The sequence below is a fragment of the Pongo pygmaeus genome, chromosome 3 (genome assembly GCF_028885625.2).
Source record: "Pongo pygmaeus isolate AG05252 chromosome 3, NHGRI_mPonPyg2-v2.0_pri, whole genome shotgun sequence".
Taxonomy (NCBI): domain Eukaryota; kingdom Metazoa; phylum Chordata; class Mammalia; order Primates; family Hominidae; genus Pongo; species Pongo pygmaeus.
This window is the reverse complement of record NC_072376.2, coordinates 124,836,864-124,858,257: the sequence shown is the minus strand read 5'-3', so window position 1 is coordinate 124,858,257 and position 21,394 is coordinate 124,836,864. Positions and strand designations below refer to the sequence as shown.

The following is a 21,394-nucleotide window of genomic DNA, read 5'->3' as shown; positions in this document are numbered from 1 at the left end:
ACATAGGAGGAATCATGCAGTAGTTGTCTTTCTGTGTCTGGCTTATATCATTTAGCGTAATGTCTTCAAGGTTCATCCATGGTGTCACATATTGCAGAATTTGCTTCTTTTTTAATGGGCTGAATAGTATTGCACTATATGTACCTTACACATTTTCTTTATACATTCACCTGTCAATGGACATTTAGGTTGTTTCCACATCTCGTCTATTGTGAATGGTGCTGCAGTGAACACAGGAATGCCAACATTTCATCAAAATCCTGATTTCAATTTTTTTATGAATACTTAGAAATTTTATTGCTGGATCATATGGTAATTCTATTTTTATTTTTTTTTGAGGATCCTCTGTGCTATTTTCTACAGTGGTTGCACCATTTGCATTCCTACCAATAGTGTGTTAGGGTTCCTGTTTGCCCGTATTTTTGCCAACAGTTTCTTTAAAAAGAGTAATAGCCACCCTGACAGGTATGAGGTGATGTTTCATTGTGATTTGAATTTGCATTTCCCTGATGACTAGTGATGTTGAGGATTTTTTCATATGCCTGTTGGCCATCTGTATGTCTTCTTTGGAGAAGTCCTTAGCCCATTTTTAAGTTGAGTTTTGAGTTTTTACTATTGAGTTGTAGGAGTTCCTTGTATATTTTGCAGATTAACCACTTATGAGATATATGGTTTGTCAATATATCACTCATTTTTAAGTCTGTATATTTGTTCATGGTATAGATATACTTTAATTTGTTTAACAACTATTTCACTGATGAACATTGTGCTTATTTCCATTTCTTTCCTGCTCCTATTATTAGCCATGCTTTGAAGGACATTTTTATTCCTACATTTTTGTATGTTTGATTCTTTATCTCCTTAGGATCTATCTGGGATCTATTGGAGGAAGGATGTCTGAGTTAAAAAGAAGGCATTTAATATTGATGCATATCGTTACACTGACCTCCAAAAAGATTGTATCAATTGACACTCCTATTAACAATTTATGAGTTTCCACATAGCACTTGATCTTTAAGATCTTTATCAGTTGGCTAGGTGGAAAGCAGTAAATCATTGTTTGCATTTGAGTTTTGGATTAATAATGAATGTATGCATTTGATTAGGAGCCCAAGCTGTGGAGTGTGACCATGTGAGTTTATATTCTGGCTTTATCACTTACCAGCTTTTGGATTTTGTGCTAATTATTTAACCTCTCTATGTCGCAGATTAGTCATCTGGGAAATGGTAATAATAATAATACTGACCTCATAGAATTGTGAAAATTAAATTAATTAATACCCATAAAGCTCTTACAACATTTCCTGGTAAACTCATTCTCAGTAAATGTTAGCTATTGGTATATTTTAATGTTATTTAATATTTTACTTTTTCTTTCTTCAATTGTATATTCAAGTTCTTTGATCTACTCTGTTACGATGTTCCATCATTTATTTAGTGATTTGATAGTGAACTTTTAAAATATGACAGATATTAACTACTTATCTGTCCTGCATGTACAAGTATTTTGGCTTTTTTGTCTGGCATTTCTTTGTACCATGTAAGGTTTTACCACTTAAGTAAAAATATGCTCATCTTTTAATATTTCTGGCTGTAAAAAAGCCTTTATCATCATAAAGATTATTTAAAATTCACCTATGTTGTCTTCAAGAGAGGTAATGATTTTTATTTCTCACATTTAAGTCTTTGACCCATCTTGAATTGGATTTGATAGCAGTCATGAAGGATCCACAAAAGCTTTACTCTTTTGACGATGACAAAGTGCTCAGTTTGAGTACTACAAGGACATACAAAATTAAAAGTAGAACTTCCAATTTCTCTTTGACAGACAAAATCTAAATTTATTTTTTGGGAAATTTTTTCATGATATGAGGTAGGATTTTAGTTTTCTTCTATTTCCCACTCTCATTTTCTTTTATGTTTCTCTTCTTTCTATAAAACATCTGCTCTTGGGACTTCTATGAAAGCTTAACAGATTTTCTCCCCAGGAGCCAAGTTATTCCCATCGTATCAGGATTTCACATCGAGATAATTGATTTTAAATGTTGCTTTTTTCACAAGATTAAAATATTTCCACATAACAATTCGTACTGTGAACACTGTTTAGACTAACACCACTAAAATAATTGCCAATCAAGATGAATAGATTTTCCTGCTGCTTCAAGATCCCTTTGGAATTTTGACTTCTGCTGTGCATTGGCCGGGGTGATAATTATATCATTTAATCAACATACTTAGTAATGTTTATTAAACATAAAAATATCCATATCAATGAACTTGATATGACCTATATTGTTATTAATGTAATACAGATAGTATAATTGCATGCACATTTATTGAGTGTTTCTTGTTCTGCAGATCCACTTGGCCACATCTTTCATTTCAGCCATTGCTGCAGGCAACAGTTATGAACAGATTTTTTTTTTTTTTTTTTTTTGAGACAGCATCTCCCTTTGTTGCCCAGGCTGGAGTGCAGCAGTGTGATCTTGGCTGGCTGCAACCTCTGCCTCCCAGGTTCAAGCAATTCTCCTGCCTCAGCCTCCCGAGCAGCTGGGATGACAGGCATGCACTACCATGCCCAGCTAATGTTTATATTTTTAGTAGTGACTGGGTTTCACCATGTTGGCCAGGCTGGTCTCGAACTCTGGACCTCAGGTCATCTGCCCGCCTTGGCCTCCCAAACCGCTGGGTTTACAGGCGTGAGCCACTGTGCCCAGCCTTTGCACAGATTTTGACCTGTTTTATGTAGGTACAACTGGAAGTGCCTTGCCTCAGTCCATATAAAGCTTCTCTGACACCAGAAGCCTTGGATTCTTGAACACATATGAACAGCCTGCCTGTGTGGGTGAGTTTATGACCCATGGGACAGACCTTGACCAATATGGCATAAAAAGGACAGGAAATGCTCCACCCTTGCATCCTTCCGGAGAGTGATTTGGAGATACAGTACAGTCCATAAGTTTTTTCAGAAGGTCCTGTGGATCCAGGAATCAGTTGCATCCAGGAGTGGCCAATTCTATATTGCGTCGTTGTATTGGCTGCCCCTCCTTCTGTATCCATTCTTGTCTCTCCTGACGCTTCCTGTCCCCCGCTCCTGTGATTATAGCTTTCATAAACCATGGATGTATCAGTCTCTGTCTCGGGCTGTTATTTTGGTGTTTCTTAGACTAAAAAACTCATTAGAAAAAGTGCTTAAAAATTATTTCTGATCATTTGTATATTGTGGTTTCCACGAACTATTTATTTTAGCTTAAACCACAGAAAATCTACTAGAAACAGACCTTTGGAATTTTAAAAAAATCTGCTGAAGACAACTATACTCCGTTCATTTTTAGTTATTTTGCTTTAAAAATTGACCTCGAATCTTCTATTTCTTCCTTTAATAACATTAAATATTTCTTCTTTAGAAAAGAAATCCCATTAACTTGGCAAAAAGGTACAGAGAATTGACTTGTATGTCAATTGTTTCACTTTAATTTGAGATAATATAAAGTTATTACTCATTTACTTACACTGTCATTTAAAATGTAAAGTTGATTTAATCATTGATATCGAATTGTTACTCTTACAGAAGTAAAACACAAAGAATCAAATCCCATGATGCATTCACATAGTCACCTCAGAACAAACCATGACTTTGGTGTAAATTCATTATGATAAATATTTTAAAATAGCTAAGTAATGTAGGAAGGATAAACCAACAATTCACGTAATAGTCGTAAACTTTGAAGCACTGTATTTACCGACAATTTCATTTGCTATGTGAGATTTTCAATATGCTTCTAAATTAGAAATCCTGTGTGCTTTATGGATAAAGAATAGCTGCCCTAATTTTTGGCCACTAGATGTCATGGCAGCTCCATATAAGAAGCCTAGAATGGGGGAGGGTTTGACTACCAAGCAGTTCGTTTTCAGACTTCAGCTGCTCTGTTGCACAGAAGTGTATCATTCTGTAGTTTATAAAACCAGCCGTCTTACAAAATTAAGGACTAGCTCCAGCCAGTGTAAAAATCCAACTAATTTTGGATTTTTTATGTGGTGATGTATATGTTGATAAAGAAAATGGTTGAAAACAATTTAAAACAAATTCCGCTTTTTGACAATGTTGTCATTGCTTTGTACTTACTCTTAACTCCTTTATAACAAATACAACCAACCAACCAAACAACTCAGGGAGCACTGAGAATGAAAGCAAAAGTAAGGTTCTAAAAACCAGCTGGTTTTTAGCGGATAAGATATACCAGCTTATGAGCAAATAAAGAGAATTTATAGCATTTAAATAGCTGAAAAGAAATCGTGATCTTCTTACTAGATGATGAACTTATTTTATATTGAAAAAATGAGGTGAATAACTGGGCATAGCTCTTTGGCAATCCATACCCAAGTGCAAAGGCAAGATAGGGTACGGTGGTGGTTAAGAACATAGGCTTTGGAGTCCCAAAGCCCAAGGTTTGAGATGTGGATTTTCCCCTACATGTTATGTGATGTATTATTGCTTTATCTATAAAGAAGAATAGTTGATAATACTTATCTTGAAGGGTTGTTTTAAGGTTCAAATAGGTTTGTGAATATAAGTTCTTAGCACAGTGTCCTCAGCATTGTAAGCAATCAATAAATAGCTACTCTCATTATAAAGAAATTTCATATCAAACACTTTAAAATGAGAAGCCCAATACTTCAAAATGCAAAGAGAGAATAAGCTTTAATCAGTTTTCTAGCAAAATATAGTTCTGAGATAGAGGATAGCATGAATAGCCCTCCTAAAGTAAAGCCATCATGCACTTGAGGCTGCGTCCATGGAAAGGAGTTGCTTATTGCAGTGATCGTTACTAATATCTACAATGTCAAGTCCCCCATTTTTATTATTATGGTTTCTTATAGTGATAACAGTGTCCAGAAAGGCTGCTGATTTCTGATTTCCTACGTTCCACCTGAAGGCTGGCAGTCTCAGTCAGATGGCCCTCATTGTGCTGGGTCCACCTGTTTCCTCTCAGTCTGACATTTAAGCATTTAATGTAGAAAGGGCGGCAGAGCACAATTCCAAGACCATGCCTCACATTCCAGAGGGTCTGAACCAGAGATGATTCCATGACACCTTCTTAATATGCATAAAATAATGTGATATTGGAGGTGCCAGGACAGCAGACATCTGTCTTTAAATGTGCTTTTCCAAAAAATTGATGTATATGATACCCAGAAAAAACCTCGTATTTATTTGTACATATTTGAATAGTAACCTGAAATACTTTCATATTTTAAAAGTGTTTCAGCCCATAATATTAACGTGATTGTATTTTCAGAGTCATGAAAGGGACAAATGAAACAAGGGGGTGGGTGTGGTGTGACTCTGGAGGGAAGGACAAGATCAAGGAAAAGTGGTGGAGAGAGACTTTGCCATCCATTATTATGGCTTTGCCAGCTTCAGTAGGATTTAACATGTTGTTCTCCTACTTGCTACAGTTTTAGAAAACTTTGGTGTAAAATCTCAACAAAAAGACTGAAGATGGGATACAAAAAAGGAAAGTCTAGTGAGTAAAAGGATTTACTTCAATAAATCCCCAAATCCTACCACAAGTGGAATGATCATTTCAAATACTATAAGGCAGAAAATGAATCAGCCATGTACTAACAATTACAGAATGAGACAATGATTCATATGAAAGGCAGCATAATTACTGTGAATATCATATTAGTTTTCAAAATGAGGGAAGAACATTTTAGTACTTTCTTGGCTAAGGGTAAACATAATTGATTTATGATTAATATGAGGGTCCAGCTTATCTGGCGAATATATTGTATTTCATGTAGAAATGAGCATAAAGGCATTTTTGTTTTTTTGCATTTCTGTGTGAAACCTAATATTAGCATGCCAGGAAAGTGTGGAGGAACAGTGGCTGGAGCCACTGATGGACGGAAGCTGAGCATTAGGCATGCCAGAGTGCAGCCCGTCTGCCGCACCGCAGCAGCAAGATCCATGCTGTACCTCAGCTTGAAACAACGATAGGCAATGGCTTATTTACTCATGTATCTATTGATTTAAAATAAAAATTGGATTTATTGGAAAGAATAATATCTTTCCCCAGGCGATGCCGAGAAAATTTTTCAAGTCCTACTTCATAGGGAAATAGTGCATTCTATTCTAGTCCACAGCACACCCCAAACACCCTTCTGAAGTTATGGTTGCACTATGAGCTTCCCATCAATACTGTGTTTTAAGGTTTGGGAGAAATCATGTTTGGATTTCTCTGAAAATAAGAAAAATTACCATGTCCTGTTAGGTTCCTTGAGTCATTGTACTGAAGTGACTATAGTCGCTTAGTTAAGTAGAATTTATTTGCTGTTCTGTTTATTTGAGGTAGGGTGGGGTAGTGTTAAGATCAGAAACCCAGTCAAACTTGCTGGATTTTAATCCAGGTTTGGCCAAGTGTAAGCTGTGTGCTTTGGGAGAGTTATTTAATCTATTTCTCAGTTTGCTTATCCTTAAAATGGGTGGTACCTACCTCCTTGGTCAGCTATGATGATTAAATTAATATTTGCAAAGAGCATGGCACAATGCTATTTGCTAAATAGAAATTATACATTTGGGTCTTTTCAATAACCCCATGAAGAAAGCAAGAAATATAGAAACAGAAGAGTTTTGCAACTGGAAAGACCTTAGAGTTTATCTGGTTCAAATCTCTTATTTTAAAGATGAAAAAGCACTTGAAGTATTATTACTTAATAAAGTAATATAACAATTTAGAATCAAAATATAGTTTTCTTAATTTTCAAGCTGATTTTTTCTACCACATCATTCTGATTTCTGAAAATAAATATAAGGAAGATGAATTCTTAAATAATTTTTCAGTTTTAGGACTGTGATAAATGCAGTAGAAATATTAGGAATGAGAGTTGTATAGATTATACAAAGGCATATCAATTTTCTCTAGTATCTGCTACAATATAATTTTTCTACTAGCTGCATGTAGAGCAAACCCCGAATACCTTAAATGATATAGAAGTTTATTTCTCTTCTATCTTGTTATCTGTAAGAGAAACACAGATAAGAGAGTCTAGGACTTTTATGGGGACTCTATGGTCAACAGAGACCTGGGCTCCTTCTGCTATTCTATTTTACCATTCTATGAATGGCTTTCATTCTCAAGGTTACCTCTTGGTCCAAAATGGCTGTTGGAAATTCTGCCCTCCCATCAGCATTCTGGAATGCAGGTAGGAGGAAGGGAGAAACGACAAACAGGTGTTTTTTTTGTTTTGTTTTGTTTTGTTTTGTTTTTCAAATGTGAGTTAGTGTTCTTTCAACAATCTTCTAGGATGCCCCATGTCACCTTTGACTTTATCTTATCAGCCAGAACTTAGACACTTGTCATGCCTAGCTACAAGGGAGACTGACAAGTGCTTTCAACCAATTAGCAATTAAAATTGTGGGTTTTCCCATTGAGAAAAAAGGAGTAATAGATATGGGATGGTAATTGATATTGTTTGTCTGTGTCCACACCCAAATCTCATCTTGAATCCTAGCTCCCATAATTCCCACATGTTGTGGAAGGGACCCAGTGGGAGACAATTGAATCATGGGGGTGGTTTCCCCTATACTGTTCTAGTGAACGAGTCTCAAGAGATCTGATGGTTTTATAAAAGGAAACCCCTTTCACTTGGTTCTCATTCTTTCTCTTGTTTGCCACCATGTAAAATGTGTCTTTTGCCTTCGACCATGATTGTGAGGCTTCCCCAGCCAGGTGGAACTGTGAGTCCATTAAACCTCTTTTGTTTTTATTTTTTATTTTTAATAAATTACCCAGTCTCTATCAGCAGAGTGAAAACAGACTAATACAGTAATTAACCATTTCTGCTACCATTAGGGGTTCATTTTTCCATCTCTTTTCCTCTTCACATTTCTTTTTCTCTTGCTATGAATCCAAAAGAGCAGCCTTGGACTAAGACAAACCAGACATTCATGTAGGAGAAAAGAAAATTTCTCTTTCTAAAAAGATGTTGCATCCGTATATTAGGATATTGCTGCAAGAAACAAGTCAATTCACTCTGGACTAGTAGGAAAAAAGGAATCTATCATAAATTAGAATGATATTTAATTAAAATCAAACAAAAGAATGAAGAAATTCTAAGAAAGATCAGAAATTGAGAACAAGCTGGAAATACAGGCAGTGTTTTCTTTCAATTTCTTGTTATTGTTTCTTTCTGCATATGATTCTTCTTTTTCTTTTAAGATCTGTTTCCTCTGTGCCCAAAATCAAATTGCCAGTGAGGAACAAATTGAGATTTATACCTAGATCTTCTAACTCACACTATTATATTCATTATTTTAAAGTTCTGTCCCTCCTCCTTTGACAGATAGCAAGAGGTCGGTTTTCCTTACCAATTCACTGTCATCTCTTGATTATAGTCACTTCTGATGTATCTGACCACAATAACTGCCTGTTTGGATCACAGTCCTCAAATCTGACATTCAGAAATGCTTATAGGGTCCATAATACCACTTGGCATTGCACACTAAGCAATATTGTTCTTGCTCAAGTTCTTCTCTTCTCAAGCAATGTATCTTCATTGATATCAAATGTTTCCACTGCCACATCACACTGATGACTCCCAAACACACATTTCCATTTTAGACCTGCCTCCTGAATTCATGGTCCTTATTTTTGTGTGATTATTGGTCATTTTTCATTTGAGTGTTTCTTAGTATCCATAGTACCTTCAAATTCAACATATCCATGATCTCATCTTGAATTCTCTATTTTAAAGTGTATCAGTCCAAGCATCCAATAATCTTCCTGCACTTCACTTCTGCTGTCAGTTAATTACAAAGTCCTTCAGAATCTGTTACCTAAAGCTCTTATTTCTTATGTGTATTGCCTTAACACCCTTGTAATCTTGCTTTTGTACAACCTCAGCTGCCTTCTAAATCTTCTCCCAGTCTTCAGTCTTATCTATCCTCTGCATTGTCTCAAGAGTAATCTTTTAACTCTATAAATATGATTATGTCACCTCCCTACTTAAATTTCATCAGTATTTTCCATTTACCTGTAGAACAACGGCCAAATGCCTTGCTGGCCATGTAAGGCTATTTATTATCTGATTTCTTCATACCTAGCCAATCTCATCTTGTCCTTTTAGAACTATCTACAATTTCCCTAAATGAAACAACAAAGTTCACACTTCTGTGATATTGCACATGATTTTCATTTGTCTTCACCTTAAACACCCTTACTCTTCTCAGTCCTCTTAGTGAGCTTCTACTCACCTTTTGAAACTTAGTTCAAACATCAGTTCTTCTCTGAAGGCCTCTCTGATCAGCACGCTGTCTCATCTCTTCATACTTTCCTCTATTTTCCCTTCAGAAGTTAGTTTCTTTCCTTTGCTGGGTCACATAGCATGAATATTTAAAAAGTCAGAGGAACAGACTAAAGCAGATGCTACAGTTTTCTTCCAATGTCTGGTCATTCCTCGAGTAGTAAAATGATTTAATCAGGGCGTATGGTTGCCCTACTGAGAGCTACACTTTCCAATCTGTCTATGCAGTATGGCCATGTGACTGAGTTCTTTGCCAGTGGTTTGTACACAGAACAGTGTAAGCAATTTCTGGAACATGTGATTTAAATAAAGGGTTTGCTCTTGCCGTATCCCTTTCCCCTTCCTGCTGACAGGAATGTGGGTACAATGAGCCTTTTTTGGTGAAATAATTTTATTTTTTGGTGAGCACAGACTGTTTTTTTTTTTCCAACTTTTAAGTTCAGGGGTACATGTGCAGGATATGCAGGTTCATTTCATAGTTAAATGTGTGCCATGGTGGTTTGCTGTACAGATCATCCCATTCCCTAGGTATTAAGCCCAGTATCCATTAACTATTCTTCCTGATGAATGAGCCATTTTTGACAATAAAGATGTATGCAACACACCAGGATGGCAGACCAGTAAGGCAGAAGAGGCCTTGGTCCCTTCTACTATGGGTTATCGTATGTGCCCTGGACTGCTTACAGTAAGACTGCCGTGTGATAAAGATACACTTCTTTATTGTTTAAGCCCCTGTTATTATTATTATTTTATTTTACTTTAAGTTCTGGTATACATGTGCAGAATGTGCAGGTTTGTTACAAAGGTATACATGGTGGTTTGCTGTACCTATCAACCCATCATGTAGGTTTTAAGCCCCACATGCATTACTTATTTGTCCTAATTGCTTTCTCTCCTTTTGCCCCCCAGCCCCCAACAGGCCCTGATGCGTAATGTTCCCTTCCCTGTGTCCATGTGTTCTCATTGTTCAACTCCCACTTATGAGTGAGAACATGTGGTATTTGGTTTTCTGTTCCTGTGTTAGTTTGCTGAGAATGATGGTTTCCAGCTTCATCCATGTCCCTGCAAAGGACATGAACTCATCCTTTTTTATGGCTGCATAGTATTCCATGGTGTATATATGCCACATTTTCTTTATCCAGTCTATCATTCATGGGCATTTGGGTTGGTTCCAAGTCTTTGCTATTGTGAACAGTGCTGCAATAAATATACATGTGCATGTGTCTTTACAGTAGAATGATTTATAATCCTTTGAGTATATACCCAGTAATGGTATTGCTGGGTCAAATGGTATTTCTGGTTCTAGATCCTTGAGGAATCGCCACACTGTCTTCCACAATGGTTGAACTAATTTACACTCCCACCAACAGTGTAAAAGCATCTCTATTTCTCCACATCCTCTCCAGCATCTGTTGTTTCCTGACTTTTTAGTAATTGCCATTCCAACTGGTGTGAGGTGGTATTTCATTGTGGTTTTGATTTGCATTTCTTTAATGACCAGTGATGATGATAAGCCCCTGTTATTTAAGATATTTGTATCCTAATACAAATATTATGATATAGCAGGTCCTATAGCCTAGCTAACATACCTGCTCCACTGTGAGACTGTAAAAGGAGTTCATATTTATCTTTGTATACCTAACACCTAGCGCAGAGCCTAAAACACAGTGCACCATAAGGAAAATATTTAGAGCAGAGATATAGTTGTAAATGGATACAAGTTACAACTTAACTGTGAAAAAAAAGGTAAATTCTTTGTTTCCCTATAATTAACTTAAGCTTACTCAAGTCCTCATTTTCTGTTGATGAGGACCAACTCATTATTGTCAATTTAAAGTAACTAGCATTTGCAGTTAAACTTTAAGTCTCTTTTGGGTAACAACTTAGTTAATTATGATTCTGCAATCCTGACCATCCTGGCGGGTGGCGATGGTGCTTGTCTTGTGTTTCTTTCTGGCTTGGGGAGCCAGCTACCTGGCCTGCTGAGCCTCCTGGCCCCAACCCAGGTGTCACTGACTTCTCCTGGTCTTGGGCATTGGCCTCTGTCCCTGCTGCTGAATCCACACTTTATCTTGGCCTCTAATTCTTATCCCCACTGTACGGCCTTTTGGGGTTTTGAATCCCAGTCTTGTCTGATTTCCTCTAAAATTGCGAGGAAAGCTGCTGCTGCATCCACATCATCTGGAGTGCTGGGGCTCTCTGAGGAAGCTCTCAGGTCCATCTGCCTAGTCACCCCTTTCAGCCACTGCTATTTCACGTCCAACATGGGATGGAGGAGTTCTCTACTCAACTTCTGAGTTATACTCCTAATAGCTAGGCAATTATCCTTCTGTTCTGGGATCTCTCTCTTCAAACTTATCTGGGATTGATCCTAGAATAGAAAGATCATTGAGAAGGAATCTGAGACGCTATCTCAGATTTTCATCAGTATATCCAGAGATGTCTCCTTCCCTCCAGTCATTCCTCCCAATCATTACTTAGCCCAGAGGGATGGAGCACGAGGCTCTCTATTTAGACTCTAGTAGGTCTCCCTTGATTCTTCCTTCCCCACAACTGGCTGACATATAGTCTCCTTTGTGTTGGAGAAATTGCTTGTCTTTCATGATGCAGTTTTCCTTAGTCTAAGGCTTATGGCATACACTTCAGGATGTCAGTCTTCCAGACGTCGGCTCTTTATATGCAAAACCAAGCTTTTTGTGATTCGTGATGCCTTTTTCTCTCTTAAAACCCTCTCTCCTGGTTTTTAAGGCAACTGGGTCCAAGACAAATTGAAAAAAAAAAAATGAGTTCAGAACCTTAGTTGACTTTGTCATTCTCTTTCCCTTTCCCAAGATAAAGAAGGCCATTGCCAAAGAGAAGGGTTGCTAAGGAAACCTTCTGTTATTATTGCAAAATTATAGTGTTGTAGCAGATTCATTCATACAAAGAGGTTGGTTTTTGTATACAAAACAGCATGATATTATATTTGCATGTGAAAGATATAAAAACACTTCCTACCCTCTGTCTTCCCATCTTCCTCAATAGCCCAAACAGGCTGGAAAAGCAAAAGAAGACCAGAAACAATACTATGAGTTCACCAAAGTATTTTATTTTTCTCCTGGGCACACAGGAAGACATATATTTCCCAGTAGCTCCTGGAATGTGGGTGGACTGTGTCACTGAGCTCTGCAGATGGAAAATGAGTGGAAGTGATGTATACCACTTCCAGGCGTGGCCATTAAAAGTTTCTGTGTGATCTTCTTTGCTCCTTCAACCACATGGCAGGAAGAGAAGGCCTTTGAGATGGTGGAACACACAATGGAAAGAGCCTGAATTCTGAGTTGATCACTTGGAGGAGTTGTTAAAGAGATCTCTTGGCCAGGAACTTGAGCTCTGGATTTCATATGAACAAGAGTGTTGTATTATTGTATTAAGCTTACAGTAAGACTACTGTGTGATAATGATACACTTCTTTATTGTTTAAGCCCCTGTTATTATTATTATTATTTTATTTTACTTTAATAAAATAAAATATTTTATTAAATATTTTATTTACTCTGACACTGGGGTTGTTTATTACAAGTTAGTGTTGAATAATTTTTCTTCTAACTTAGAAAAATTAGTACTTTTTCTAAAATTACTTAAAAAAGAAAACAGGAATTGAAGGATTAAGAACTGCAATTAGAAAAAAGCTATTGAGAGGAGAGAAAGAGGGAAGTTGGAGTTGAGAAACTGTCTTGACTGGGATCCACGGCATGGATGATCAGAAGAAAGAAGTTCTTGGAGATGTTAATGGCTATAGAAATTTTAAGAACTAAGATGGCTAATAATTAGTTAAAATGTTTTTAGAATGTAATATCTGATACAAAGAAAAGAATATATAGTGATTTTAACTTTGAAGCATAATAACAAATCAAACACTTGTGAACTCACTCCCAGCCTAAGAACCAGTACATTATCATTGTTGTTGAAACTGTAAGTATATGGATACATTTTAGAAACATGATAAAGTAAGGCAAGTCTCAGAAGATTATGTGTTAAGTGATAACTTTTTTTATGAAGCTCAAAAAAGGCAAAATGAAATAATAAGGTATTTTTGGAAACATACATGTTTAATTTTTAAGTTGCTATTAAACCTTCAGTGAAACTTTGTTTGAATTTTGTTGATATTCTGGGATTAATACCATAGTAGTCTCAGATATACTAGGGAAAACTTACAACATGCATTAAAGTTAGAAAATTATGACAAAGCGGTAACTGGAGGACAGAAATTATTAGAATCAACATAATCTACCCCCTCAGCCTGAATCCCTAGAGATACAGAAAGATGGACCCTGAATTTCCCACCATAAGTGAAAGAAAGATTCAAATGAATCATTTGAAGGACTTGGGGACATCCTGGAGCTGACACCTGGAATATAGATGAATAAATTTAGCTCTTTTTTTTTTTTATTTCATGCCATTGCCACAATTAAAAAAACAGGTTTTTACTTTTGATCTGTTTTCCTTAAGAAACTACAAAGTTTCTGAGAAGGGTGAAGGAAGAATACTGTTGGTAAAAGCAGTCCTTTAAAAGCCCATATTTGACAAAGTTGACAATTTTTTAACTATTGTTTAATGAAGATAACATTCATTGAATGCCTACTATATTGCAGTCACTGTGTAAAAGCTTTTGCTTTTCCTTCTCATTCTTGTCATATGTTTAAGGTCTTAATAGAAGCAATGCTTGACAAACAACTACAGTCATTCTTTTTTTAAATTGACAATGTGCTAATGGAGGACCTGAGATAACGTGGACTATTATCACTGAGTCTTTATCAGAATCTTTAGAACAGAGGGGCAGGCACTCTTCCCAGTGAAGAGTGGCTTGGCACATTGTAGCCAGGGTGCAAAGACGGTCTTTCTAAGAAATTGGTGGTTTTGCTGCTGCTCAGTTTTTTTTTGTTTGTTTGTTCTTGTTTTTGGCTTATGCTGCCCTTACCTGCAAAGGGGAGAACTTATAATTCAATGGAGAAGGACCCAGGCTGGCATGAAGGGGTAGCCCACTTCTGTCCATAGCTTGTTGTGTTATCTTGGGCATATCACTTCACTTTTTGAAGTCTCTGTTTTTTCATATGTTAAGTGAAGAATACAGATACTGATCATAGTACATTTTGTAAAAACAAAATAAAATAATAGATATGAATAAACTTTATCAACTCTAACATACTCTACAAATATAAGAGACTCACAATTAGAAAGCTGCAGGGGGATTACACTGAGTGAGACATGAACTGGACCCCAAGGCCTTTGAAGTCATTTCCAGGTCTAATTTTTTTTCAATCACTAAACTAATGTTTATTGAGCATCTATTAGGCCAAGTATTGTTCTAGTCATTTGGGATAGATCTTTAAGAAAGCAGCCACAGATTTAATTCGATGAGTCTTTACCTTATAATCTTTGCATAGATTTAATTCTAGAAAATGCTAATGGAATCCGGAAACCTTGCTATAAACCTAAAAAAAATGTTGTAAAGAGAAATAGTATAAAATATTTAAGCCATTAGAATATGTTTTTAGAAAAATATCTGATTAACTGTGTTGACCTCACATTAATGTAGCTTTCCTGAAGTGCTCTCCTACTGTGAAAAATTTCCAAATCCCTTCTTTTATCAAGAAAGTTATAGGAAAGCTGACCAGGATAAGGTACCCCGTTGAGATAGATGTTGTGTGTATGTCTCTATAAGGATGAATGAATCAATGACTCCTCTGAACCTGCTTGAGACATGCCAAAGAAAACCCATTTTTGGACCTCACTTTAAATCTAATTCCATTTCTGGATAATATTCTAACCTGTCTCTTTGTCTTGTTCTGTTTAATTTCCTTAAGTTATTTCCTGATTGAGAACTTTGATATGTGCAGCCTGACTTCATAAAATTTTAGCAACAGTTCTTCCATTCTATTATTTTCTGAGAATTTCCCTCAAATCTTCTCACAGAAGATATTCTAGCCTTTGAGGCTGACATTGACTCTCATTCTTTATGAGAATCTGAATTTCATTCTTTATGAATTTGCTTCTGGCCAAATTTTAAATAAACTTTGACTTTTCAGATGTTCTGGAAGAGGATGTCTGTAATCCTGCCCCTGTGAGGCACTGATGGTGATGTGCTACACTCTGTCCCACATCAGCATTTTTCAACCCTAGTTGTGTTGGTAAATAGCATTCATGAAATTCAACCATTTCACCATTTCCAGGACTTTAGGTCCTGTCCTCATTTAGTCCTTTGGGAAAGTCTTTTGAATAGAGGCAAAGGCAGATTAGCCCTACTGATTTTGGTCAGGTATTTGGTATATATCCTAGGAAAATTGTTTTCCCTATCCAAACACTACTTATTGATAAAACTACTTAGCATGTTGCAACATATGTGTACTTCTTACTAGTGTGTGGGCAGAGTCCTTAGATGTCTGGAACTGACTTAAAAATCTTGATTTCACATATTCTAAGCATCCTTCACTGATGTAGTAATTTTAGCAGACTAGCAGACAGCCTTTTGTGGCTCCTGTGATCCCCATGCCTTCGTGTAGTCCCCTGTCCCCTCTCCTTGAGTGTGGGCAGGAACTGGGATTTGCTTCTAGGCATGTAGAATATAGCACAGGTGACAAGTTGTCTGTGATTATCTGTATGTGCTCATAAGCATAAGATGTTTCATAAGATTGTAATACATGTCTGACAAGCAGATTCCCTTTCCTTTGCTAAATTTGATGAAGCAAGTGGACATGTTGTAAGCTGCCTGTGTAGAGGGTCATGTGTTGGGAAACTGAGGTTGGCATCTGGCCAACAGACAGCAGGAAATGGGGACACCCTAACCCAAATACCTGTAAGGAACCGAATTTTGCCAATAACTGTGTGAGCTTGGAAGTGGGTCCTTCCTCAGCCAAGCCTCACGTAAGACCACAGCCCTGGATGATAATGTTGATTTCCATCTTGTGAGACCCTAAGCAGAGTACCTAGCTAAACTGTCTGCAGAAATTGCATCTACGGATCTACAGAAACTGTGAGATAATAAGTGTGTGTTGTTTTAAACTGCTAAGTTTGTGGTACATTTTTATGCAGCAATAGATAACTAAGAAAGAGACTACAGCTTTGAGACTGACAATGATCTGACAGATCTCTAACCACAGGAAAAACAGGATTGGAAGTTGCCTAGGAATCATCTAACTAGGTGGATATTTTATGAGTCAATTAGGAAATCTTGGACAAACAGCCTTAAACTATATAAGAACTACATAGAACTACATAAGAACTACGTAGAATGATCTAACATTGCTAAATGGCAGTCTATGTGATAAACACAGGAGAAAACATTCATTACTTCTCATGGCATTCAGTGAGGTATGAAAACAGGCAAAACTTTACTAGGCCTCAAATAATGGTTAGAAATTGCTTCAGTGGTCAAAGTTGTGGGAGAAAGGTGTCTTTCATTTAGGATAAATAGCGTAAACAAAGGTGACAGATGTAGCAATGTATTTGAGAGAAAAATGATCAAAATGTCTTGATGATCCAGAAGTTTCAGGAATGGGATAGAGTGGGATAGTGTGAGGAGCATAGTAGTTAAGGAATACGGATATTATCTTGTGGAATACTCCTTTTCTTTTCTTTTTTCTTTCCTTTTTTTTTTTGAGATGGATTCTCACTCTTTCGCCCAGGCTGGAGTGCAGTGGTCTGATCTCAGCTCACTGCAGCCTCCGCCTCCTGGGTTCAAGTGATTCTCCTGCCTCAGCCTCCCAAGTAGCTGGGATTACAGGCATGTGCCACCATACTCAGCTAATTTTTTGTATATTTAGTAGAGATGGGGTTTCACCATGTTGGCCAGGCTGGTCTTGAACTCCCGACCTCATGTGATCTGCCCACTTCGGCCTCCCAATGTGTTGGGATTACAGGCTGGCCTGTAGAACACTTTTTTTTTTGAGATGGAGTTTCACTCTATTGCCAGGCTGGAGTGCAACAGTGGCATAATCTCAGCTCACTGCAACCTCTGCCTCCTGGGTTCAAGCAATTCTCCTGCCTCAGCCTCCCGAGTAGCTGGGACTACTCGGGGTGCCACCATGCTCAGCTAGTTTTTGTATTTTTAGTAGAGACGGGGTTTCATCATGTTGGCCAGGATGGTCTTGATCTTTTGACCTTGTGATCTGCCCACCTCGGCCTCCCACAGTGCTGGGATTACAGGCATGAGCCACTGCGCCGGCCTGAACACTTTTAATACAGGATAAGAAGCCTAAAGTCTATCCTTTCAGCCTGTGGTATCTGCTCCCTTTCCTACCCTAACCCAAGGAACTCTGCTCTCATCTGTTTTGTGTATTGGGTTATTTTCAAATATTTCATTTAAACAAAGGGTTCCATGGCTAAAAACAATATGTGAACTTACTTTGGAAATGTGGAGCCTCTTATTTCTTTTGAGCAGAGTTGTTATTAAATTTCTATTCTACAATTCATCTGGCTATACTTTTCAAGTGGCATTGAAAGAAGAATAAATTGAAGTTATGGGGACCAATTATAAAGTTATTGCAGTTATTTACTCTCTGAAATGGGTTCATTGATGTAGGCAAAACAGGATTTTGCAATAGGATTTAGGGATTTAATTGTGCTTAGCCCAGAGCCTTGCACACTTGAGACTCTTAATAAATATACATTGAATTGTAGAGATTTAACAATAGGAATCAAATCCAGACGAAACAAAAAATTGCTAGAGAAAAGGTTGTCGATGAACCACGTTAAAAAATACCACTCTTGGAGGGGAAAGTTGAATTGAGCTATTCATAAAGATAACAAGAGATAGTTTTTTGGCCATTATGTTGAAAACTATCATTAGAAGTTTGATATTATAACATTAACTTTTGCTAAGAAACAAATTACTTTACTATATGAATTTCCTAAATGAATTTTCTTGCAATAAATCATAAACTCTTTGATATGCCTTACTAAGTAAAATCTGCAAAGTTCTATGTTACGTATTGTTATTTTGAAAGTCAAAGGGAAAAAAATTTTGCTTATCTGAAGTTTCCTAACACTCATTAAGACTAACGAAGCAAGGCTGAAAAACCAAGAGAAACAGCTGCATCACCAAATTAATAACCCTCACAAAATGATAGCCATCAATTATTTCTTTGTTTAAGAAAAGGAGTGAAGTTTTTAAAGATAGTACCTTAAAAATAAAACATATTTTCTGGGAATATTCAATATGAATAAGGAATATTTTAAACCAGAATCTCCTTAGCCTTCTTAATTAAAGTATTCCAGTTATCTTTTAAAGGGATTTAGAATACATAGGGATTTTTTTCTTATTTTCATTAGCTTCTAATTAGCAACAACACCAAGTTTACTAAGTAAATATATAAATACCAGCTTCTTGAAAATAACTTTGTCTTTCCTGGAACTTGGAATAGCGCTCAGATCATCATAACACCCAATGCATTTGACTGACTGATGTTCGAAAGCACAAATAGATGCCAGTTATGGTTGACACAATTTCTCTTGTTTGTGGAGTGTGATGGTAATCTCTGCAATCTATTTCTCAGTTTATTTCTTCTCAAACATTTTATAAAATACATCTCAGAAATAATTAGAAGAATATGGTTTAAGGAAAAAAAGTCTTAATCTAACTTTTTTTCCCTATATTTTCTTTCACAGTGTCTTCAGAAAAAAATCTATAAATACAGAGTTTTTTTTTTCTATTAATTATCCAGCAGTTTTTGAATTTGGGTGACTCCTGGCTTATATCTGCTTAATAGTGATTGCTTTCCCAAGAGGCTGAGAATATGAAAATTTTACAACCCAGTAGATGGAAAAGTGTCAAGGCTATAAAGACACCTTCTGAGTCCTACTATGTGAAAGAAAACAAATATTTCATATAAAATATATGATCTTTTTCCTTTAAAGAACAACTTTTAAAATGTACTTTTCCTTTCCTTTGCTAAAAAAGACAATAGCAATAAGTAATAAAGGAAAATAATGAAATGCTGGAAAGATTGATGTAACCTGATGATAAGGAAGATCAGATATTTGGACCAAAGGACTGTATATGTTACTTTTGATGCCTAAACTTAAATGACTAAAAATCATTATCTTTCAAAACTTTGAAACTTGTGTGAAGGCATGCACATATAATTATTGTGGTTGAATGTTATTTTTGTTCTTACTCAACTTTTTAGTGTAGCTCTCCTATTATTTTACAAAACTGACAATGTTGACAAGATCATCTTTATGGGTATTTCACTTGAAATGTGGGAAATTGATCTGCAATTCAAAAAAGTTAGTAGGAAAGAACAATCTGGAAGCCAATAGATCCTTTAGAAATCTCAGGGTGACTGAGGACAAAAAAAAAAAAAACAGATAAAATCCAGCAATGATGGGTGAGAGATCCAGGCTATTTTGGGCTTTACATCAGGCAAGCAGGCAACAGATAGTTCCCACCCACAGGGTGGAGAGGCCATAACTGGAGATCACATTGCAGTTTTGTGAACTCTTAGAAAAGAAACATGGAGGAAATCCAGAAAGAAGAAATAACAGTGATAAAGAGAACTAAAGTATTGATTTGTGAGGAGACATTAAAGCCGCTAAATGTCTTCAGTTGAGGGAAGATTAAATGCATATTTGTGAAGCCTAAATGAAGAGAGGACCTTTTTAGCTTAATATGCCTATAGTTAAAAAAGAGATGATTTTCAAGGAAAAGTTCATTTCAAGGAACTTATTAGAAGATACCTCAACATTTTTTAATGGAAATATTAGTTTTGACAAAGCAGTAACTGTAAAAATGACTTATAAAAATAAACATAAGAATATTCATTGAATTACATTTCAATTTATGTAAAAATTTACAATTATTTTGTAAATCCTTGTTTTCATCATACTTGTCAGCCATAGACTTTTAGGAACTATTAAACAACATTTAATTATGGAAAAAAAAAGAAAAGAAAAAGAGTCTTTAAGTTTCATTAGTTCTCAAACTTTTGGTCTCAGGACTTCTTTATACTTTTAAAAAATATCAAGTTTCTCAAAGAGTATTTGTTTTAATAAGTTACAGCTATTGGTTTTATCATATTTGAAATTAAGCATATGACAATTTTGACATTTATTACTTTATTAAAAATAATGATAATAAGCTCATTACATGTTAACATGTAGAACATTTTAAAAAAATTTTACTTTAAGTTCCAGGATCCATGTGCAGAATGTGCCGGTTTGTTATACAGGTATACGTGTGCCGTGGTGGTTCACTGTACCTACTGACATCCTCTAGGTTCCCTCCCCTTGCCCTCCACCCCTCAACTGGCCCCGGTGTGTGTTGTTCCCCTCCCTGTGTCCATGTGTTCTAATTGAATAGAACATATTTTTAATGAAAAGTAACTGTAGAGGAGAAGAGTGGCATTGTTTTACATGCTTACAAGTGTCTTTAATGTCTTGCTTAATAGAAGATAGTTGGGGTTCTACATTTACTTTATTGGGATATTTTTTTGGGAGAAGTGTATGTAGAAAGTCCAGCCTCACACAGAAATGTAAATGGAAAAAAGAGAGGGCATTTTTCTAGCTTTTTCATAAAACTGTGGATATTCTTTTTGATACACACTAATACCTAAGAAGTTGTAGTTTTTTATGGGTTGGTTGCACTGTGGAATCTGACACCACCCCAGTAAACTTGTAGGGCTCTGTAACATTAAAATTCATTGGTCCGTCTTGCATTTTTAATGGATCTTTTATGATTTTGTAATGTTTATGCATTGGTCATTTGAAAAATATTTGTTCTGTGAGTTACTCTGATTTTCCTAAGGTTGACACGTTTCATTATACAATATTAAAAATTCATATACATTAATATTACCACTGATTGAAACAGAAGTCTTCAAGTTTTAGAAAGCTGTGAAGCGCACAGTTATGAATGAAAGTTTTTCAAACTTTGAAATTCTCCTGAAAATGAGTTTTATCATCAGCCACATATAAAGTCAGATGTTTTCTTGAAGTGATAAGCTCTCTTTGTTCATTTTCAACAAAAATATTTTCCAAATCTCAATCTGAATAGCTTCAGTTTGTCTTTCAATCTTTTTTTTAAAAAAGTAAAAATGGCTAGTTCAGC

General features: G+C 36.2%; 1 protein-coding gene across 2 annotated transcripts in view; it reads left to right on the top strand.

Annotated features, from left to right (window-relative positions):
- LOC134739456 (histone-lysine N-methyltransferase SETMAR-like) overlaps window positions 1-21,394 on the top strand; it is a 290,079-nt gene that overhangs the window by 71,303 nt on the left and 197,382 nt on the right. The window contains exon 2 of one of the 2 annotated variants that reach the window (XM_063663979.1): window positions 15,378-15,479. The exons of the other annotated variant lie outside the window; for it this stretch is intronic. The gene's annotated coding sequence lies outside the window, so the exon portion shown is untranslated. The remainder of the gene's footprint in view (window positions 1-15,377; window positions 15,480-21,394) is intronic. 2 annotated transcript variants of the gene reach the window in all.